Source organism: Camellia sinensis, chromosome 14 (assembly GCF_055761805.1).
Source record: "Camellia sinensis isolate YWXY chromosome 14, ASM5576180v1, whole genome shotgun sequence".
NCBI lineage: Eukaryota > Viridiplantae > Streptophyta > Magnoliopsida > Ericales > Theaceae > Camellia > Camellia sinensis.
The window spans coordinates 33590902-33612931 of record NC_138974.1 but is presented as its reverse complement, the minus strand read 5'-3'; positions in this window follow the sequence as shown (position 1 = coordinate 33612931).

The window sequence follows — 22030 nt, the reverse complement described above, 5'->3', positions numbered from 1 at the left end:
TATATTATATGCATTCTATATAATTCTAATCAAATATTTGCATATATAGTAAAATTCCTTTAAGTAATATTTATAATAGATCTGATCATATATACCATTTTTAAATTTTTGTAGAGATTTTCAACTCAACATAACCTACCACTCCATTTGGATATATCACTTTTGTCAAAAGAAGACAACTCATTAATATCACATTTGTCAAGATATTACAACCAATCAATCAATTTTGTCATAATAATATAATTAATCAAATTTAATTTTGTCAAAAAGTGAATAGTGATCAGCCTAAATTTTCAAAAAGTGAATAGTAGAGTTTTTTATAATATTTTTATTTAAATAATATTTAACAAATATATATATTTTAAACAGTTAATATTTTGTGTCAATGAATATGTATATTAAAAAAATCTAAATTTTTGCAAATAATATTTTAGACATCATCAAAATTAAATAATATGATTAACAATTTCTCCCTTTTTGATGATGGCAATATTTGTATGGATTTGATACAAAATAAAATTAAAGTGTTGGAGAAAAAAAAAATCGTTTTAGCTTCTTGTGTAATCATGTCATTCCTTACCTTAGCCATTAATGGTTCGAACCTGCATAAGGTGCCTGTAATGCAGGCAAATGAGAGGTTACCAGTAGTGCAGGCACATGTTATTCCTGTAAATGAGGGTCCTAGTGTTATTAGTAATCAAAATGATATCGATGTTATTAATAACACTATGGCTCTTAGTGCACAGACAATGACTACAGTTTTTAATATGGCGCAACGATTACAAGCAAGAGTATAAGAAAATCAGTAATGGAGAGATGATGTGTGCTTGTTAAAACAACAACTGGTTAATATGTGTAAGGAGAAGAAAGAGCTAAAAAGGAAAAATGCACAATTGGAGAATGCGGTGCAATATTATGCAACGGTTATAATGTCAAGACTCATAGAAGTCGAAAATAAAGAGAAGCAAGTAAAAGAGGCTCATGAAAAATTGTTAAGAGAAGTGAAACGGAAAAAATCTGTAAAGCCTTCTGAAAACTTACATGTAATCAAGTAAAATTTTCTTATTCTGAAATAAAATTACAAGCATTTCTTCTCCCTCCCCCCCTTTTTTTTAATCTTTTTTTTTTTATTTATATACATTCTGTCTTCAAAAAATTTTTGGTGGTGCAGATAAGAAGTAATGCAAAAAAAAAATATGTATATACTCCCCCTAAAATTATGCACAGAATATACACACGCCCCCTTTTATTTATTTATTTATTATTATTATTATTTTATAGTAATTGTGAATCTCAAAATATATGAATCTCCCCCTAAATTAATACACTAAAATTACATAGATTTGAAGAAATAAATTACTAATCTGAAAAACCTAGAAATCCCCTAGATATTGATTTGTGATTATGTAATAATTTTAAGCAGTATATAACAATCCCAATCAAACAATCAAGACAAATCAACACAACGATTTTAACGTGGAAAAAACCACAATTGGACACCTCCAACTGTGATTAAAAAACCACGGGCAACAGCCACAAAACAATCTACTAAGAAGATTTAAAGGAATTACACAGGTATACTCTCAATTACCTAGCGAATCCACGCCTAATTGAACCAACCTCTACGTGCCTCTTCCAATCCCGTCTTCACCTCGGAATTGTCTTTACGATGAGCCACTCCAAAATCCACCGAAGCTTCAGGCTCGAATTCTTTAGAATCCACCGAAGAACAACTCTCTCTCTCTCTCTCTTGTGTATAACAAACAAAACCTTTGATGTACTCTCTTTAAACCATGACTTGAATACTCAATAAAACATCAAAGAAAACTAACAAAATATTCCCAGATATAAACCTTAAGAACCAAAAAGAAGATCTGGAGGAATTCAGGAGTAGTCTAGTTTTGGGAGAAAACCAACTACTTATAGAAAAACCAAAAGTAATCCTAGATTTGGAAGAAAACCCAATCCTTATTGAAATCCGAAAAACTGTGTTCGCACGGTCCGCTCGAGCGCCCAACATCCCGCTCGAGCGGCTTCAGCAAAACATGCGCGTGATATAACAGAGGTCTGCTCGAGCGCGAAATCACACATTCCAGTATTTTTACAGACCTGACAAACTTCTGAAACCCAGCATTCTCCGCTCGAGCGTGGGAATGTCCGCTCGAGCGAATAGGCAACTTGGAATGCATTTTTGCATTTTGCTTCGGGGGCGCTGCCCCTCGACCCCGCCGTGACGCTGGCCCGGACCCGCCAAGGGATGCTGCCCCCTGGACCCCCGCGAGCTGACCGAGCAGCTCGATCCCCGTCATAATCAGCGAAGTGGCAATCTTGAAAGCATTAGCATCACAAACTTCTCTGAAAGACATAATTCGGGTTGGATTCACATCTAACAACTCATAGTCTCACTAAAATAAAAATGCGAATAAAATTACAACTCAAAGGAGTTTTGTCTCAAAAGGTTTTTTGCGACGGCAAATGACTTTTAGTGACGGCAAGTGGGGGGTCGCAACAAAGGGGGTCGCAAAAAGGTTTTAGCGACGGCACGTTGCCGTCGCCTTTTTTTTGGGACAGCAAAGTGGCCTTTTTGCGACGGATTTTTTTCGTCGCCATTAATATGAAAAAAATTGAGATTTTTTAAGGCGACACTATGTTACCGTCGCTAAAGATGTTATTTGAGACAGTAAAAATGCCGTCGCTAAATAATTTTATTGCGATGGGGATACCTGCCATCGCTAAAAAACTATTTGAGACAGCACAATGAGCCATCGCTAAAAGATTATTTGCGACGGCAAATAGTACTGTCGCAAAAGGCTTTTATTAAAAATTATCAAAACTTATAAAATATCTATTTTTTGCGACGGTTTGGTGCCGTCGCAAAAAAAACAAAAAACAAAAAAACCTGTTGTAAATTAATTAAAAAATATTAAAATTACCTGTATGCAATGAAAAACAATTTTAAAAAAAAACCCAATAATTGTATAATAATATAAAAATTTCTGTATAGAAATAATAATTTCTCGATAATAAACATATTCTTGCATTCATAACGATACATTAACAAATTTAACCCAGTACATAATGTTCCATAATACATACATAATGTTTAAATACATAATGTTATTCATAATTCAAAATAACACAAATCAAAATTAAAAGTTTTCCTCAGCATTCTCCGTGGTACAAAAACAAAAATTAGTGACATTCTTCACAGGCATAAAATCCACAAGAAGCAAACTCCTACTCCGGAAATATCTGAAAAATAAAATAAAAATAATTAATGACAATATAATTATGTGTTAATATGTTAATATGTATTATTAGGAAGTGTAATGTTGTATATAAATTGCCTTCTGAAGTGCCTAATATTGGTATCATTCTCAATTCAAAAAAGCTTGTACTAAACGTGGGTGTAGCGACCCAGAAATTATGGGCTGGGTCGGGAACACTTGCATGGTTGTGTGTCAGCCCAATTACAAGCATTTAAGTGTTCAGTTTGTTGCTCTTTCTATTGAAAAATAGTAGCATGTCCTCTTATTATTTAGTGGACACGTAACCACATGATTTTCTGGGAAAACCAGATAACTTCTTGGATTGAGGGACCTATATAGTACATGCATGCAAAAATAAGAAGACAATTCAATTATGTCTCATGGTTGTACTGAAAAAAAACAGCCTCTCCTATTGGATTTTTTGCATAAAGAGGCAAGCTCCATGTTCCTTATTTTCCTTAGAATTAGAGGATACAATCCTACACAATCTAAGAAACCTAGTATTTTACAATATGGAAGATGGAAGATTCAAGAACACATACCCATACCTAAGGCAGACAGCACAATGAGGTTGTGCTGCTTAATGAGCCTCTGCAACACACGAAAGATTTTGGTCATTGGTAAATTCCAAGAAAACACAGAAACCACTAAAGTGTATTCAATGAGAAGATACAGTTAAAGAACCAAAACAATCTGTAAAACATTTCATGTTCATCTACCATGAGCAGAGAACACCATCTTCATTGAAGAATGAGGATCTAAAATATTCAGATTCAAGAACAATATTCTTGGAATATTCAATGATCAATGATTGTTCAAGAGTAACGAGACTATTACAATCAAATCACCAAATGTATCAAGGATTGTAACAATGGAGAACAGCACATTGATCCATTATCAGATTAAACAGAACCAAAAATCAAGATATTAAGTTTGTACGATCATGCAAATCACAACAATTTAAATGTAAATGCTCAAATGTCCAGTATCTAGGTAGCTGGCTGGTGTGCCACGCCACAAACTTCCCTCTTACATGGGAGCTTCTATTTCAGGAACATTCCAGCTTCATTGTAGGAACCTGTTCTACAATGGTTGCTTTTTTTCTTTTTCTTTAATTCTGCTTTCTTTTACTTTATAATGATCTTTTGCCTTTTCTGCACACGTTATGCTTCTGTGATCACTCAGCAACCTGTCTCCATGTTTTTTATTTTTTTAATCTTTTTTTGGTATTTAGTTTTGTATTTTATTAGGTAAAGCTACGGATATATTGCACAATTTCTGTGGATTTTCTCGTTTATGACCATTTCAGATATCCTAAAGTCTGGCAACAGCTGCATAAATTGATAAATATAGCACTCCTATAGATGAAGTCGCATCACGTGTGTTTAGTTACTACAGGATTCAGTAAACCCACCCACAACTTTTTTAATTAATTAAATTAAGTGTGTAGTAGAGTAGGTTATCTACACAAAAATAGAGTTCTAGCCATGGCTATATCATTTTGGAATTGTATTACAAAAAAATTAAGAATGAAATTCTAAAGCCAACAATATTTTCATGAAAACCATGAAGAGTGTGACACCTCTCATGCCACCTGACAACCAAACTAAACAATCATGGCTTGAAGCAACCCAATTAGAGGCATAACCACAACAAAACTGTCACGCCCTCAAAATAAACCCATAATAACCATAACATTAACATGCATTTATAAAAGAAACTGAATCATTTGAGTTATTCATCAGAGTCTTCTTATTGAAAGACATCACATGTAACATCCTGCAACATCAAAATAAATGCCCTAAGGGCTTACATCTTTCCAAGCTAACACTTGGACACAAAAAGGATGAGTACTAACTCATTTACAAGTTAAGCCCTAGGCTTGAATGTTTACATGAAATCTCAAAAATAACAAAATAAAACATATAACTAAAGACAAGTCTTCAAAATCCCAAACATCAAATCCTTCCAGGCTAAGTCCGTGGAGGTAGCTTATCACCTGAACCTGAAAATGATGTTCCCATAAAGGATGGGCCACAGCCCAGTAGAAAAATACTAAACCAAATATAAGCATTGAATAAAGCTATAGCATTCAATAGATGGTTAACCAAGATAATCAATTTTATCATTAAACAGTCTCATGACACTATTGTCTAAGACACATTTCACTTTCCATTATTATCAACATGGCTCAGAACCTGGCCAAACTTACAACAGTGAATTATATATCATATTCACATTACTTCCAATATCAACAAAACAAATGAGACTCATGCCCATATCAAAATACTTCATACTTCCCATTTGATACACATTTTAGTGTTGTATCAATAATCATGTAAAAAACACTTCAATATAATAAGCACACATAAAAATGGTGCTAATGGAGTCCATCCCCTATCTCCTCCCAAACAATCACTACAACAAAATACAGAATTGGCGACCAAAAAATGAAATTTCGTCGCTGAAAGTGCATGAAATGGCGACTAAATTGGAATTTGTCGCCGAAAAGGAGGTTTTTAGCGACTAAAATGGTTTAGTCGCCGAACAGCATGTTTTTAGCGACTAAAAGGAAGTTTTGTCGCCTAATATAGGGTTTTCAGCGACTGAAGTTTGTTTAGTAGCCAAAAGTCACGGTTTTTACCGACTAAAATAATTTAGTAGCGAAAAGGTATGGTTTTGGCGACTAAAAACAGGTTTAGTCGCTGATTATAGCAGTTTTGCCGACTAAAAACAATTTAGTCGCTGAAAGTGGGGGTTTTGCCGACCAAAATCCATTTTAGTCGCCCAAAGTAGTGATTTTGGCGACGAAATTTCTGTTTAGTCGCCAAAAGTGCTGATTTTTATTTGAGAACTTGTTTTTTTAGCGACAAATAACTAATTAGTAGCCCAAAACAATACAATTAGCGACTAAAAAATGGTTTTAGTCGCCAAAAGTTGCCTAATTTTTTTTTTAGTAAATAATTTATTTTTTGACAAAAATTATATTGAATTAAAAAATTATATTTATAAATATTATTTTGTATTAATTGCGGTTAATATAGTATATAAATAATATATATTGCATATATAATCATGTGATGATGTACTGGCATAGTGGAGGGAGTGTTGTGCAAAGGGTTTGGCGTGTGCAAAGGGACGTCGCAAGTTCGAAACCTGTTGGGAGCAACGGAGGCAAAAAAATTTTTTTTCTCAAAATACTTTCAGCGACTAAAGTTATTAGTCGCCAAAGGTATAAATAATAAAATAAAAATGAACTATTGGCGACTAACATTTTAGTCGGCAAAAGTATAATTTCCAATAAAGAAATTGACTATTGGCGACGAAATATTTTAGTCGCTGAAGACATATATATTGGCGACTAACAGTGTTTTAGTCGCCAAAGGCATTCGCGACCGTTTATTGGCGACAACACGGGCGACTAAACTTTTTAGTCGGGAAAAGTGAAATTCTGACATTTGGCGACTAAAATAGGACCTTTGGCGACTAAAAATTTAGTCGCCAAAGGTGTTTTTTCTTGTAGTGAATAATCCGATTTAGAGGTCCATCCCCTATCTTCCCCTAAACCGTGGAGTACATCCCCTATCTCCTCCCAAACAATATGCAAATGCAATGCTCAACCAATACACGAATTTTCAGTATTAATTCATTAGTCAAAATTAATGACTTAACCAATGTGATTAGTTTCAGTTATTCCTAATCCACATGCAATGTCTACAACAATCACGACTATTCTCCACCGATAGCCCAAAACAGTTATTTCTAGACTGGAAATAAATATATCAACAATTCAATAGGTGAGTGATTTAAATCATCCAACTACACCATTTAATCAATGAATTCATCAATTTCATGAATTTAACCAAATTCTCCAATTCCCTTAAATTAATTTTACAAATTAATTAATTAATACAACTAGGGTTTTTCCCAAAATTATCTAAGTAACCCCAACATCTTGAAATACCAAAACTTAGAACAAAGCTTATAAAATAGAGTAGGAAATCCCTACCTTGAAGATCACAACTAAAATAGAGAAGATGGAGATGGTGACCCAAAATCCAAAGTGCTCCAAATCCTCTCTTTTTCAGATTAAAAGAAAGATCTCGCGAAGCTCTACCTTTCTTCCAAAGGAACTAGGGTAGAAGACCACAAGGAATAGATCAAATCTTAGAGAGAAGGTGAGAGTAGAGAGAGAAACTCTCAAATGGCGGTTTTTAAAGGTTAAGAAAGAAAAGGTAGGTCAAAAAGTGATCCAAAAAGTGAAATCACGGACTGATATAATCGACTCTACGCTCGAGCGTAGAAAGCCCCGCTCGAGCGTAAGACACAGAATCATGCTCGAGCGTGAAGAAAGCCGCTCGAGCGTCGATTGCACCCTTCCAGAAGTTTTGCAGGCGCTGCACCCGCTCGAGCGTCAAACTCCCCGCTCGAGCGGAGGAGCAAAAACAAGGGATCACGCTCGAGCGTAAAAACTACCGCTCGAGCGGAAGAACTGCAGAGCAAAATACTGGGAGATGGAAAATACCGCTCGAGCGTCAAAATTCCCGCTCGAGCGGAGAAGCAACAACGAAGGGACCGCTCGAGCGTTAAAACTTCCGCTCGAGCGTGAAGGCCAAAATCTGGGCATCACCTATTGGCATCCAAAATCAACCAACCTGTAACAGACCCGCCCAACATGACCTATACTTCAAATACAAAGAGATTAAAGGACAACAACAACCAATAAGTAATGACAGGATCCTCAGAACCTAAGTCCGGATACAATAATTTAAAGAGAAAAGACTAGGGTCGCTATAACCTCCCCTCCTTAAAAGAATTTCGCCCCCGAAATTTAGCACAAGGTTTCGAAAACAAGTTTTTCTCAAATTCCAACAATATGATAACTCACTAATAAACAACTTGACCCAACACCGGCCATTCCATCTCTTAACAAAGAGGCATGCCACAATATGCAAAACAACCATATATTTCAACCTGCATTAACACTATGCAATTTTCTTTCAATTTCAACAATTTTCAATATATTCAATATATACAATATTCCATTAAACTTCCATTTCGAGGCAAGTTCCAAAATATTTCCATTAACCAAAACATTCTAAATGTTTTACAGCTTAAGACATATAAAAAAAAAACTTTAAAGTTTGACAATATTACAAAATCTAACTACAAGATTACAAATCAATAAACATGTCCGGATATTTCTCGCGGACTTCCAACTCACGTTCCCATGTGGCTTCCTCCACCCCGTGATGTTTCCACAAAACTTTCACCAAAGGAATGGTCTTGCCTCGCAAGACTTGATCCCGTTTATCCAAGACCCGAACCGGTCTTTCCTCATACGAGACATCCTCATCAACTACTAAATCGGTCCAATCCAATACATGTGATGGATCCGGCTCATACTTCCGAAGCATACTCACATGAAACACGTCATGTACTCCGGACAACTGCGGCGGCAAAGCTAAACGATAAGCAGTCTCGCCAATCCTCTCAAGGATCTCAAAAGGACCAATGAATCGAGGGGACAACTTCCCGCTCTTCCCAAACCTCATCAATCCCCGTCTTGGTGATATTTTCAAAAAGACATGATCACTCACCTCAAACACCAAAGGTCTCCTCCTACGGTCGGCATAAGATTTCTGACGACTCTGGGCTGTAACAAGCCTCTTACGGATAAGCTCAACCTTCTCCGTCGTTTCCCTCACTAACTCCGGACCCAACAGAGGTGCATCACCCACCTCGGCCCAACAAACAGGAGACCTACACGGTCGGCCGTATAAGGCCTCAAACGGTGCCATACCGATACTAGACTGGAAGCTGTTGTTGTAGGAAAATTCCACTAATGGCAAGTGCCTCTCCCACGACCCGCTAAAGTCAAGAACACAACCCCGAAGCATATCTTCAAGGATCTGAATAGTACGCTCAGACTGCCCATCAGTCTGAGGATGATAAGCTGTGCTAAAGGTCAACTTAGTACCTAAGGCGCTCTGCAAGCTCTGCCATAATCTGGCAGTAAAACGAGGGTCCCTATCGGAAACGATCGTCACTGGAACCCCGTGCAACCTCACTATGTCCCGAATATACAAGTCGGCAAGATGATCTACTGAATCTCTAACACGCATAGGAATGAAGTGCGCCGACTTAGTCAACCGGTCTACAACCACCCAAATAGCATCACTGCCCCGCTGAGTCCTCGGAAGACCTATAACGAAGTCCATAGTGACATGCTCCCACTTCCACTCGGCAATAGGCAAGGGTTGCAACAAACCCGCTGGCCTCTGATGTTCGGCCTTCACTTGCTGACAAGTAAGGCACTTAGACACGAAAGCTGCCACATCTCTCTTCATACCCCGCCACCAAAACTGGCGACCCAAATCCCGATACATCTTAGTACCTCCTGGATGCACTGCAAGGCGTGAATGATGAAACTCTCGGAGTACCTCCTCTCGATGAGACTTCGGCACAAACAGACGGTCTCGGTATCTCACACTCAGGTCGGGATACACCGTCAAACCTTTCTCAACCTTCCCACCAGAAATCTTCTCACGGAGGGATTCTACCTCAAGGTCGCCCCTCTGAGCCTCTAACACTCGAGTCACAAGTGTAGGTTGCGCAACAACAGAAAACAAGGCCGCAGCCTCAACAGATTCGCCCAGAAGCAAATCAAACTCTCCAAGTGCACCTAACATCTCCCACTCTCGGATGGCTATACTAGCTATGTCACCAACAGGTTTCCTGCTAAGGGCGTCGGCCACCACATTGGCCTTTCCCGGATGATAATGCAATTCAAAGTCATAATCCTCAATAAATTCCATCCACCTCCTCTGCCTCAAGTTCAAGTCTTTCTGTGTGAACAAATATTTCAAACTCTTATGATCTGAGAATACCTCGAACCTCTCACCGTAAAGATAATGTCTCCAAATCTTCAAGGCAAATATCACAGCCGCTAACTCTAAATCATGCGTAGGGTAATTCTTCTCGTGAACTTTCAACTGACGTGAGCCATAGGCAACCACTTTCCCCTCTTGCATCAACACACAACCAAGACCCTCTCGTGAGGCGTCACAATAGACTGCATAACCCAACCCTCTCTCCGGAATAATCAAGACTGGAGCAGTGGTCAGTCTAACTTTCAACTCCTGGAACGACTTTTCACAAGTCTCACTCCAAGCAAATTTGACTCCCTTCCGAGTCAATCTAGTCAAAGGCGAAGCTAATCTGGAGAAATCTCTTACAAACCGGCGATAATACCCAGCTAATCCCAGAAAACTGCGGATCTCAAACACACTCTTAGGCTGTACCCAATCTTGCACTGCCTCTGTCTTGGATGTATCAACAGACACCCCTTCCCTAGAAACTACATGGCCTAAGAACTTCACCTCCTCTAGCCAGAACTCACACTTCCCAAACTTAGCATAAAGCTGATGGGCTCTAAGTAAATCAAGCACCACCCTCAAGTGTTCCTCGTGCTCTTCCTCTGAAGGTGAATAGATAAGAATGTCGTCCACGAAGACGACTACAAAACGATCTAGAAATTCCCGGAATATCCGGTTCATCAAATCCATAAATACTGCCGGTGCATTGGTGAGCCCAAATGGCATCACCAAAAACTCATAGTGGCCATACCGCGTACGGAATGCCGTCTTTGGAATATCCTCCTCCCTGACTCTCAACTGATGATAACCTGATCTCAAGTCTATCTTCGAGAAACAACGGGAACCTTTCAACTGATCGAACAGATCATCTATACGGGGCATAGGGTACTTATTCTTAACCGTAGCCCGATTCAATTTCCGGTAATCTATACAAAGTCTCAAAGCACCACCTTTCTTTTTAACAAAGAGGGCCGGTGCTCCCCAAGGCGAAACACTAGGACGTATAAAGCCTTTATCTAGCAACTCCTGGAGTTGGATCTTCAACTCAACTAACTCAGCTGGGGCAAAACGATAGGGTGCCATAGAAATCGGCGCCGTGCCGGGCACTAAGTCAATAGAGAATTCAATCTCTCGATGCGGTGGCAAACCAACAAGATCCTCGGGAAAAACGTCCGAGTACTCACACACCACCCTTGGCAACACAATCTGAGTCTCACCGTCCTCACTAATCGAAAGGTTAGCAAGTAGACCACTAAGCTCACTCCGTCCTCGCGGAACATACCCCGGTGGCAAAACACTACCAACACGGTCCCCCAGAAAATGAAAACACTCACCATTCACGGTACAACAAGTGACTCTCTGGCGGTAGCAATCAATAACTGCCCGGTATGACGATAACCAGTCCATACCCAAAATAACATCGAAACCTCTCATAGGCATAACTACAAAGGAAAATGGGATTCTATGGTAATCAACCTCTATATCACAACCCCTAACACCGTGTTTCAAAATCAATTCACCCCCAAGAGGCGACACTACACAAATAGGAGATGCTAACTGTGCTAACTCCAACTCCAAAACAGATGCAAATGCAGCAGACACAAAGGAATGAGATGCACCCGTATCAATCAAAACATTAGCAACCGAGTTGCAAAACAAGAAAGTACCTCTCACAACAGATGGAGCCGGTACAAGATCCTGCGCGGTAACAGCATACACGCGCCCAGACGACCTCTGATCAACCTGCTCACCCCTAGGAGCATAAGATTGCTGCACCGACTGAGACGATGAAGCCCCCTGATTGGCCCTCGAGGCCTGACCCGACTGAGCTGGCTGCTGACCCTGAATCGGCCTCAAACCAGATGCACCAGGTGTGCCACCCAACTGTGGGCAATACCTCTTCATATGTCCTGGCTGACCACACTGATAACACGAGAGTGGCTGGCCTCTACCCTGACTCTGGCTCTGAGATCGAGCCGAAGATGATGCTGCTCTCTGCACTCCTCCCCTCTGAGGACAAACTGGAGACTTGTGGCCCAGCTGGCCACACTTGAAGCAGGTAATGCCTCCTTGACTGCCTTTCCCCGAACTAGCACTCGGCACAGGAAAAGTCGATCTAGAAAAGCTACTCTGAGACTGTTGGGGATTAAAACCCTTCTGTCTCCTACCATCACTCTGACCATCCTGACTCCTCTTGGAGCCCTTCTGTCCTTCCTCCTCCTCCTGCATCATGATTTCCATGTGGGCTGCAGCATCAACCAAACGCCCATAATCCCGAATCATAGTTCCCCCAACTCTCAGCTTGAGGCCACGCCTCAACTTCCTCTCAAACTCAATACAACGGCGTTCCTCAGACGCCACCAATTCAGGTGCAAACCTGGACAAACTAGTAAATGCAGCCTCAAACTCGGCCACTGAAGAACTCGACTGCTTAAGCTGGCAGAACTGGTCTCTCAGCTTCTCCCTAACTGCTGGAGATAAGAACTTCTCCTGGAAAGCATTCACAAAAGCCTCCCATGTACCTCCTATACGCCCCTTAGTGAACTTCCACCACTGACCCGCATCCCCCTTCAACTGAAATGATGCCAAGGTCACCTTCAACCCCTCGTCTTCAATGCCAAGCATCTCAAACGTCTTCGTTGTCTGTTCGAGCCATTCGTCTGCCTTAAGCGGCTCTTTAGGATCACCCACAAATTCATCCGGATTAGACCGGAAGAACTCCCTCTTCAGAAAGGAAGGTCCTGCATCCGCAACAACAACCTGGGCTTGATTCTCAGCCCTAAGAATGCCTACTGACTCCCTGAATGCCCCTGCTATCTCTCGGGCTAAAGCGCCCATAGCCTGCTGGCCTACTGGCTCGGCCACATTGGCCTGGCCAATTCCCTCATGAACTGCCGGAATCTCCTCTGGCACCGGTACCTCCTGCCTACCCGGCCTACCACGCCTACTGCGTCCTCGTCCTCGCCCTGACATCCTAATAAAGGAAACAAACAAAGACGTTAGCACATTAATAAATGTGCCGAAACTAAACACTCGCGTCCTAATGCATTGGACAAAAATAATTCATTCCACGTAAGCACATAATCACATAAGCACCTACGAATTTCATTCCTGGATAATAATAGTCCCGAAGCGTTACTATAGTTCCGGTTGGAAACAGCATTGATCAAGTGCCTTTCCAACAAGACTACTAGAAACTCAAGGGTCCAATTAACATCCTAGAAACTACGTTCCATACCCACATAATCACATAAACATGCTATCATATAAGCACATAACAGTACATCTAAGTCTCTATCAAGCGAGACGAACCCATTGTGATACTAATCACTTCCCACGTACCCAAAGTATTCGAACCCGGTACGCTCTGATACCAAGTTGTCACGCCCTCAAAATAAACCCATAATAACCATAACATTAACATGCATTTATAAAAGAAACTGAATCATTTGAGTTATTCATCAGAGTCTTCTTATTGAAAGACATCACATGTAACATCCTGCAACATCAAAATAAATGCCCTAAGGGCTTACATCTTTCCAAGCTAACACTTGGACACAAAAAGGATGAGTACTAACTCATTTACAAGTTAAGCCCTAGGCTTGAATGTTTACATGAAATCTCAAAAATAACAAAATAAAACATATAACTAAAGACAAGTCTTCAAAATCCCAAACATCAAATCCTTCCAGGCTAAGTCCGTGGAGGTAGCTTATCACCTGAACCTGAAAATGATGTTCCCATAAAGGGTGAGCCACAGCCCAGTAGAAAAATACTAAACCAAATATAAGCATTGAATAAAGCTATAGCATTCAATAGATGGTTAACCAAGATAATCAATTTTATCATTAAACAGTCTCATGACACTATTGTCTAAGACACATTTCACTTTCCATTATTATCAACATGGCTCAGAACCTGGCCAAACTTACAACAGTGAATTATATATCATATTCACATTACTTCCAATATCAACAAAACAAATGAGACTCATGCCCATATCAAAATACTTCATACTTCCCATTTGATACACATTTTAGTGTTGTATCAATAATCATGTAAAAAACACTTCAATATAATAAGCACACATAAAAATGGTGCTAATGGAGTCCATCCCCTATCTCCTCCCAAACAATAATCCGGTTTAGAGGTCCATCCCCTATCTTCCCCTAAACCGTGGAGTACATCCCCTATCTCCTCCCAAACAATATGCAAATGCAATGCTCAACCAATACACGAATTTTCAGTATTAATTCATTAGTCAAAATTAATGACTTAACCAATGTGATTAGTTTCAGTTATTCCTAATCCACATGCAATGTCTACAACAATCACGACTATTCTCCACCGATAGCCCAAAACAGTTATTTCTAGACTGAAAATAAATATATCAACAATTCAATAGGTGAGTGATTTAAATCATCCAACTACACCATTTAATCAATGAATTCATCAATTTCATGAATTTAACCAAATTCTCCAATTCCCTTAAATTAATTTTACAAATTAATTAATTAATACAACTAGGATTTTTCCCAAAATTATCTAAGTAACCCCAACATCTTGAAATACCAAAACTTAGAACAAAGCTTATAAAATAGAGTAGGAAATCCCTACCTTGAAGATCACAACTAAAATAGAGAAGATGGAGATGGTGACCCAAATCCAAAGTGCTCCAAATCCTCTCTTTTTCAGATTAAAAGAAAGATCTCGCGAAGCTCTACCTTTCTTCCAAAGGAACTAGGGTAGAAGACCACAAGGAATAGATCAAATCTTAGAGAGAAGGTGAGAGTAGAGAGAGAAACTCTCAAATGGCGGTTTTTAAAGGTTAAGAAAGAAAAGGTAGGTCAAAAAGTGATCCAAAAAGTGAAATCACGGACTGATATAATCGACTCTACGCTCGAGCGTAGAAAGCCCCGCTCGAGCGTAAGACACAGAATCATGCTCGAGCGTGAAGAAAGCCGCTCGAGCGTCGATTGCACCCTTCCAGAAGTTTTGCAGGCGCTGCACCCGCTCGAGCGTCAAACTCCCCGCTCGAGCGGAGGAGCAAAAACAAGGGATCACGCTCGAGCGTAAAAACTACCGCTCGAGCGGAAGAACTGCAGAGCAAAATACTGGGAGATGGAAAATACCGCTCGAGCGTCAAAATTCCCGCTCGAGCGGAGAAGCAACAACGAAGGGACCGCTCGAGCGTTAAAACTTCCGCTCGAGCGTGAAGGCCAAAATCTGGGCATCACCTATTGGCATCCAAAATCAACCAACCTGTAACAGACCCGCCCAACATGACCTATACTTCAAATACAAAGAGATTAAAGGACAACAACAACCAATAAGTAATGACAGGATCCTCAGAACCTAAGTCCGGATACAATAATTTAAAGAGAAAAGACCAGGGTCGCTATAAAAACAACCATGGTTTGAACCAACTCAAAGAGGCACAACCTCCACCACTGTGGAAAATTCAAACCTATTCCACTTAATTTTAGATGAATTCAGGCACATTCCTAAGTTGAAAAAAATTACAAGTAATCTAAAATGGCATAATCAAACTCATAATCATTTTACTTTTTCTCTCACAAATATCATATTTAACTACAAAAAAATCCAACCATCTTTCCAAATACAAAATTTTTAGCATACTGAAATGGCCAACTTCCCAAACAAGGCCTAAGCATATCTAGCATTACTCTAAATTGCTACATATAAGCATAATGGGCCATCTAACAAGTTACAAGTCAAGCATGGTGTGAACTATCTGAAACGTGGCAAACCATACTTGTCACTTATTAGATAACCCACCATGCCTTCATGTTACAATTTAGCGCCCTCCAAATAACAAAACCTCTTTGTTAACTGCATATCTCTTTAGTTGTCCTCCATTGACTATAGCAAAGACACGTCCCCTAATCCTAATTCATGTGGCAATGCAGCAAAAGACATTCACACCAGTAATTAATGTGAGTTTATTTTAAATTTCTTTTATGGCATTACAGCATGAAGAAATAATTTATGGCATTACAGCATGAAGAAACACAAGATACTCCATGATACTAAACCATTTAGACATACCAGTTAAATTCATATAACAAAAATTCTATTCATTAAAATTGAATCCCATACGATATTATCACATGGAATTGAACTTAGAATTCTGGAATTCACCAACTTGTTTCTTTTGTGTGTGTTTTGGTGGGGATAACATGTCAAGGTTGTGTTGGAATATTGTGAAAAAATGAAGGAAAAGTTATATCTCTCTTTATATCTTATTTTTTCCTTCACAAATCACAGCTTAAAAAGGTGACCTCTTGAAATCGTCAGCATGTTAGCTTTTAAGACTTTGTGTAGTACATTTTGAAATTTTTTACAACAAACACAGTTCAAGCATATCAATATTTTCCTCCTTTTCTTCACAAAGCACACAATTAAAAAACAAATGCACACAATTTCTTCAAGTTCTATTTAATTTTGTAAATGACATCAAAGTCAAAACACAATTGTTTTGCAGAGAGTATACTTAGAAAAACATTGTACGAGATTAGTATTAGGTGTACAAGCATTAAAAAAATAGGTACATGTTTTAATCGTAGAGGACAAACATGGTGACAAATATGACAATCATGATTCTATTGGTCAAGCAATAAAGCTAGAGGGTGAGAGAGATGAGATTGATACGTTGGAGTACGGGGTTTAGTTGACCCCAATCAAATTCAAAACAACTAACTGCATACATATAATGTATCTAGTTTTTTATAGGATTTCTCATATGATCACATCAAGTTGAATGAAAAGTATGTAAAAAAAAATAAATTATGACAATCTATACTTCTTGTTTACCATTTGAGATCAATTTAATCTTTTTTGTTTACTATTTTGTAGTCAATCTAGTATGCAAACCAATATGTATACACACACACACACAAATTCAAGTTTAGTTCTTTGAAATTGACAAAAATAAATAAATAAATTTAAAAATTAAACTGAGTTGAACTAGAACATAGTTTTTAGGAATAATTTCACTCAATAGTAGTTGGTTTGCTGGACTTCACCTTGAGGGAGGGAAATATGAATCATCTCATTGAACAAAATTTCTAGAACCGCCACTAAGTATATATATATATATTTTAATTTCCCTTTCTCTTTCTTTTTGATCCGTAAATCTTCTACAAACCAAAATTCACACGGATAAAAACAACAGTTATTTTCACCTTTGGCATTTTCATCAAAATTTCACTTTGCTCACTCCATTTTCAATTGTGAAAATCAAAAAATAAAATAAAATGGTTAAAGTCAAAGGGTGCTAAATGTAATTAACCAAAAACAAATACAACTTCCATTAGCAAAGCTGCAAATTTGGGCAGACTTTCACTTGTGGAGGATACAAACTATATGATTTAGAGATGAAGACAGGCACCGAGAGCACTATGACAAAGAGGGAATCTTCATTTAATATAGGGAAAATTACAAATCAATGGGATAGTAAAAAATTTTTTGCATTTTCATGGTGGTGCAAATTTTTTGCTTGCATGGCAAAAGTGCTTTCTATGTGTTGTACCAAAAATAATGCCATTGATTTATAATTTCTCCTTTAATATACGAATGGAAGATATCACAACACATGATGTGTTTTACTAACCTTTTGTGGCAGTTTGTGTATCTCTCTCTGCACAGCTTTAATGGAGGATCAGAAAGGTAATTCTACACTTCAATGCATTTAAATTCAGCTTCTCTTTTTGTATCCAAACCCCAACCACCCTTTTTGTTGTATGTGTCTTTCACGTGATAGTAAGCAAAAGGTTAGAGCACAACAATGAGACATAAATAGATAATAAAGTTCATCCTTGCAAGGCACAAATATTTTTAAATTTTCACCACCAAAAAAAAAATAAAAAAAAATCCTAACTTTATGTGCCTACAAAATAGATTTCCCCAAGAAGTAAACGTTGTAGTAACAGGTGTGAAGGCGAACTAATCAAATCAATACATATATATATATATATATATATATAGAGAGAGAGAGAGACCTCGGCAGTCAAGGAAGAGCTTGATGAACCAGGCATGAAGGTGAACTCCATCGGAAGATCTGAGCCATACATCTTCGTAGGTGAGGCGGAGACGAGAAGGAGTGACATGGTAGGACTTGGTAAGGCCAAGAAACATCGGAAGATCTGCTGCTACTCCAACGCTGCTCCTCCGCTGACGACGTTGCTTCTCCGTCGCTCGCCGTCGATCGAGAGAGAGAGAGAAGGGGGTAAGAAGAGATTAGGGATTTTTGGGTTTGAGATTGGGGATTTTTTGTTTTGGGAGGGAGAGAAATATAAAATAAAAAAGGGCCGGGAATAAAAAATAAAAAATAATAATTTTTTTTGGGTCATAAATGAAATTTAAATAATAAAATAACGCCGTTTAACTCTTTTTTTTTTTTTTGCGACGAGGGTTGCCGTTGTCAAAAAAATTTATTTTTTATTAAAATATATATATTTTTGTAGTTAATGAATTTTTTTAAAAAAAAATCTTTTTTTTTAGTTACTAAGATTGAAAATTTATTTGTTTCAGTTTTATTTTAATGAAAAAAAAATTTATTATTATTTATTTGGTAGAAGCAGAGGTAATATTTTAATGAAAAATATTTTTCACTAATATAAAAGTTAATTTTTTGTGGTCAATGAAAAATATTTTTCTGCAGCCTATTTTTTTTGGTTATTAAAAATCATGAACTAATTTTTTGTGGTAGATGAGAGGGAGCGACAGTAGTGGCGAAGGTGGTGGATAAGAGATGATGGTGGTGGTGGTGGTGATGGCAAAGGAGATTAGTGGTGAAGTTGTGGTAGTGGTAGAGTAGATGGAGTGGCAGGGGTGAAGGAGAGGTAATGGTAGTAGTAGTGGTAGTGGCAGTAGTGGAGTGGTGGCAATGGTAGTAATAATGGCAGTCGTAGAGGTGAAGTGGCGACAGTGGTAGTAATGGTAGTAGTGGAATGGCGTTTGCAGTAGTAGTGAAGGTGGTAAATGAGATGAGTGGCGAGAGAGAGAGAGAGAGATAGAGACAGAGACAGAGTGATGAGCGCGAGAGAGACAAAGTGGTCGCTAAAAGTGTATTTTCTTGTAGTGGATAGATAAATCGAGAGGGAGCTCAGTAAATAGAGAAGATGGAAGGTAGAAAGTAAGCAACGCGAACATAGTGAGGGAAAGAGAGAGAGAGAGGGAGAGAGAAACAAAAAGATAAAGAGATAGAGAGTGATAGACAGAAAAAGAGACAGAGAGAGAAGAAAGATGAACGAGAGAGAGAGAGATGAGCGAGAGAGACATAGAGAGAAGAGAGGTGAACGAGAGAGACAGAGAGAGAGAGAGATGAGCAAGAGAGATAGAGAGAGAAATGAGAGAGATAAAGATAAGAGAGATGAACGAAAGAGACAGGAAGAGAAAAGAGATGAGAAAAGAGATAGATGAGTGAGAGAGAGAAAGAGAAGAGAGAGAGGAAGATGAAAAAATGGGTGAAAAGATATAGACAATGAGAGAGAGAACAAAAAAGAGCGAAAAGAGATAAACGAGAGAGAGACGGGAGAGATGAATGAGAGAGATAAAGAGAAGAGAGACATAGAGAGAAGAGAGATGAGAGAGATAGACAAAAGAGAGATGGACGAAAGACACAAAGAGAAAGAGAGAGAGAGAGACAGATACACAGACAGAGAAGCGTGATGAGTGAGAGAGAGAAAAAAAAAGAGACAAAGACACAGAGAGAAAGAGAGAGACAGACATACAGAGTTTATAACTCATAACAAAATACACTACTTTCACACTATTGAAAATTCTGATCAACACTCATAACCAAACTCTTTTTAAAATTCAATTAAAAAAAATTATTATTAACAGAAAATAACATTAATCAATTTTTTAATTGAAATACTACAAAGGAAAAAAAATTCAAAATAAATATTCAAAAAATTTAAATCATAAATATTTAAATAATCTAAAAAATTAAAAAAATATTCAAAAAATTTAAATAATAAAAATTTAAATAATTTAAATATTCAAAAAATTTAAATAATTTAAAATGTTAGTATTTTAAATTTAAAAACAACTCTACACTCAAATCGTAATCAAACATATAAAATAAAACTCAATTAAAAAATTATTTTTAAAACTCATAACCAAACGCATAACTCGAAACTCCATCTACTTTCACAACTCTATACTCAAATCGTAACCAAATACATAATAAAAAAATTAAAATATTTAAAAATATTTTTCTAAAATAGAGTTTGAATTGAATTTCATAAAATATTTTAAAATTTAAAAAATTAAAATTGTAATATTTTGAAATTCAAATATTTAAAAATATTTAAAAAATTAAAAAATTAAAAAAATTGTAACATATTTAAATATTTAAAATCTTAACAAAATTAAATTTTTTTAAATATTTAAATATTTAAAATATTTAAAATATTAAAATATTGATTTGAATTGAGTTTTGGAAAGAGTTTTGAATTATATGTTTGGTTATGAGTTTTGAAAAGTAATGATTATGTTTTGAATTGAGTTTTGAGAAATGGTTATAGAATTATGATTTGAAAACTCCAAACAAACAATATACTCAAATCAATGGGTGAAACTATATTTTGAGATGCTTACCAAACGGAGCCTCTATTTTTTGCGACAGCAAGTTGTGCCGTCTCAAAAGGTCACATTTTTTTTGCGACGGCAAGTTGTGCTGTCTCAAAAGGTCACATTTTTTGCGACGGCAAGCTGTACCGTCTCAAAAGATCACATTTTTTGCGACGGCAAGCTGTGCCGTCTCAAAAGGTCATATTTTTTGCGACGGCGAGGTGTGCCGTCGCAAAAAGTCATTTTTTGCGATGGCAAATGTGCCGTTGCAAAAAGTTCCACCTTTTAAGCCCACTTTTCTTGTAGTGTGGTAAAGATGGTGATGTAGATTTTGGGTAGAGAAGTGATAGAGCTCGGTAAATTGGTGAAGGATTTGGGTAGATGATAGATGATGTTGTGGATGATAGGGCTGGTTGTAGACGATGGTGAGGATGAAGATGGAATCGGCTGACGATGAGAAGAAGAAAGGGAGAGCGACAAAGCGAGAGAAAGAGAAAACAGAGAGTGAGAGAGAGAGCGGATGCGAGAGAAACGGAGTGGATGAGAGAGACAGGGAATATATATGTATATAATTTATTTTTATTATTATTTTTAATATAAACATTATATTGGAGTATTCATTATACCAAGTTCTGTTCTAATATAACAAAATTGTTCTTCATTTAGAGGCTTGGTAAATATGTCAGCTAATTGACGATTTGTAAGCACAAATTCGAGTTCAATATCACCTTTGAGCACATGATCTCTTAGAAAATGATGCCTTATTTCAATGTGTTTAGTGCGTGAATGCTGAATAGGATTTTTTGAAAAGTTAATGACACTTGTGTTGTCACATTTTATAAGAATATGATCATAGTAAAGTCCAAAATCTTGAAGTTATTGTTTCATCTAAAGTAATTGTGCACAACATCCAGCAGCGGCAATGTATTCTGCTTTAACAGTTAACAGAACCACTGAGTTTTGTTTTTTGCAAAACCAAGAAGTGAGTGAGTGTCAAAGAAAATGACAAGTGCCACTAGTGCTTTTTTGGTCAAGTCTACATCCCGCAAAGTCGGTATCTGAGTAACCAAAAAGTTCAAAAATGGTTCCCTTAGGATACCATAATCCCAAATTTGGAGTTTCAACAAGATATCTGAAAATTTGTTTGACTGCGGTGATGTGTGACTCTTTCGGTGCGGATTGAAAGCGTGCACACATATAAACACTAAACATTATATCGGGTCTATTTGCAGTAAGATAGAATAGGGAACTAATCATACCTCAATATTTCTTTTTATTTACAGG